Raw genomic sequence first — 3,120 nt, 5'->3', positions numbered from 1 at the left:
CCAGCGTCTCGCATGAGTGGCGCGTGCTTCGTTCCTCGGTCGGTGGCACGACGGCATCGACAAGGCCGCTCTTGTCCTGCCGCGCCAGCCCATGCTGATCACTGCTCCGTATCAAGCGGCCAACCAGCTCGTGCCATTCCACATCTGATCGGGGTGCACCTGCGGCCTCCATTCGCTTCCCTCACAACAATTTCAAGAACTTTTTAACTCTCTTTTCAAAGTCCTTTTTATCTTTCCCTCATGATACTTGTTCGCTCGGTCTCTTGCCCATATTTAGCCTTAGATGGAATTTACCACCCACTTAGGGCTGCATTCCCAAACAGCCCCACTCGTGGATGATGAGGCTCGTGGAGAACCGACAGTGTCCATGCTCGCTCGACGGGGCTCTCACCCTCTCTGATGCCCCTTTCGAGGGGACTTGGTCAGAGGACGCCTATCTAGACTACAATTTGCACGGCGAGGCCACACGATTCTCAAGCTGGGCTATTTCCAGTTTGCTCGCCCACTACTAGGGAAATTCTCGTTAGTTTCTTTTCCTCGGCTTAGTGATATGCTTAAACTCAACGGGTAGCCTTGCCTGATCTGCTGAGGTCTGTTTGGTTTCTTCGACCGAGGAGACGCGGCCCGTGGCGCACCACATGGCTGCCCCTCGTCTCGCCAGCCCGGTTCGGCTTGTCCAAGGGCATGCCTGCCTAAGCATCCTCACGACCCCCTGCCCCCGCCCCCTGCCTCCTCCTTGAAGTGGGGGGCATGTTGCATTCAAAGACTTGATGATTTGTGAAATTCTACAATTCACACTACGTAACGCATTTTGATGCGTTCTCCATCGTTTGCAAGAGCCAAGATATCCGTTTGCTAGAGTCGTTGTTGCTACATAAGTTGATCCTCCCATAGGGAGGGGTCTGAGGTTGGTGATCATTTCCTATGGTGGCTCTCGTGCCCCCCGAAAGGTTTATCGAGCAGCCACGTGGTGCCGATGGCATGAGGGAAGGGGGACGCCCACTCGATGTGGGGTCCCTCCCCCTGCACCCCGTCATGCGGCCGACGGGCAACCCCATCTCGACACCTCGCCCACTATCTCTAGGCTGTGGTACTGGTGACTACTCCTACGGGCACGGCCCCTCGTCGACGGTACATCCACGATTCACGATGTTCTCTCATATGTGTGTTTATGATCCTTCCGCGTAGGTTCACCTACAAAAACCTTGTTCAACTTCTCCTTCCTCTAAATGATAAGGCTTAATGAACTTCTCACAACGTCACCGCAGCGGCAAGCGACGGTGAACCACCAGCATTCGGCAATCCGAAAACTTCATCGGACCATTCAAACGGTAGGAGTGACGGGCGGTGTGTGTACAAAAGGCAGCAGGGACGTAGTCAATGCGAGATGCGTGCATTGTAGTTGGCAGGGTATTTGAGGGATGACAAGGAAGTGAAGGCAGTAGGAACGAGTGCTGGTGTAGAAGAGCAGCTTGCATATCAGAGCACTTTCTAGAGGGTGAACAATCTGTAGAGCAGAATAGCCCACTGTAGTAGAAGATGCAAAGCCATCTTCCCCACGCGAGGAGAGCAAGGTGCTGCCAGAGCTTGAGATCAATCTCTTGAGCACCATTGTGGTGGAAGGTGAAGAATACTTATTTCTTCATGACCTTGAAAAGGCAGCTGGCTTGAGAATGGATGAATGCTTGGGCATTATATGCATGCGATGTGAGGTGGACCTTCATATTTCCAACCTCGGTCCTCACCTAGATAGTGCTATATTACCCCTTGGAGATTCTATCTATCACAGAGACATTTGCTTTGGTCAAGGAAACTGTGGTTGAGACCGCGGCGCAAGCCCTAGTTCCAGAGGAGGAATTCACAACCTTACTGGAGTAATGGAGGAGACCAAAGAACCAAAAAAGGATGAGGCGATTGACCTCTTCGCCCCCCCACTAGCACTTTGGCAAAAGAGGACATTGAGCAAGAGGTAATAATCGACCTTTTATAACCTAGAAACATTTGTAATTATGTATAGAAAAATATTTTGATTTTTCCTTTGATTACAAAGGGTGGTTGAAATTGACGCATTTGCTGGGAGAAGCGACGGCACAGTAGGAGACCAGGCCAAGGTCCATGGACATGATGCTGCGTTGGAGCACTATCTTCGTCGACTTCCTGTGGATGGCATCGCCATTATCCACAGGGACTACACCCCTCAATTTGCCTTCACTCTCTTCTTTTTGAAAGCCCTCTCTAAGGTGCTCTGTGTAGCGTCTATGGCGGCACAGAGCACCAAAAGTATAGTTCTGATTAAAAAATCCCTTGCCTTCTTCGATGTTTTTAGTTCTGGATTTAGGGGTAAGCTTCTTGCTCGTGTAGGTATAGCCAAAAGCATAGGCATAGAGGATCCTCAAGAAATATCCCAATCACTCCTTGAGCACACTCTGCCCAATAACAAGAGAAGGAAGCTCAATATTGTAAGAAAGCTTTTGTAAAGATGATGTATCACTTCTTATTATGAATACATTACAATTTTTGCAAACTTATTTTCATCAAGTATATCATTATTTTTTCTAGTTTTTGTACCATCAATGTTTTTGTGAATACATCAGAAATGACCCTGGGAGCTTAGGGAAGCAGTGCCAAAACAGTGCGAGTTTTGAGCCTGCACCGCTGCTATAGAGCCCAAATTCGCATTGTTTTTGGCACAGCTCACCCAGCCCTTCAGGAGCAATTCTGATGCATTGGATGACAAATAATGTATTTTTACACATGATTAAAGGTACTTTTATCTTGTAAATTGCTGTTTCTCATAATCAATGTACTCAACTTGATTATAAATGCATCAAAAATGATTCTGAGTGTGGCTGGGGGAGCAGTGCTAGAACAGTGCGAATTTTGAGCCTGCATCGCTGCAGTAGAGCCCAAATTAGCACTGTTCTGGCATAGCTTCCCCAGTCGGCCTCCAGGAGCAATTCTGATGCATTGGATGACAAATAATGTATTTTTATACATGATTAAAGGTATTTTTATTTTATAAATTACTATTTTTATAATTAATGTACTCAACTTCATTATAAATATATCAGAAATGATCTTGAGTGGCTGGGGGAGCAGTGCCACAACAGTGCGAATTTT

General features: G+C 47.7%; 1 pseudogene; it reads right to left on the bottom strand.

Moving 5' to 3' along the window:
* Positions 1 to 705: 705 nt before the first annotated feature.
* LOC147618165 (5.8S ribosomal RNA) lies at positions 706 to 863 on the bottom strand (annotated as a pseudogene).
* Positions 864 to 3,120: the final 2,257 nt, after the last annotated feature.

The sequence above is a fragment of the Cibotium barometz genome, chromosome 35 (genome assembly GCF_041138505.1).
Source record: "Cibotium barometz isolate CiBa-2024 chromosome 35, ASM4113850v1, whole genome shotgun sequence".
NCBI classification, from domain to species: Eukaryota; Viridiplantae; Streptophyta; class Polypodiopsida; order Cyatheales; family Cibotiaceae; genus Cibotium; species Cibotium barometz.
This window is presented reverse-complemented; position numbering and strand designations above follow the sequence as displayed.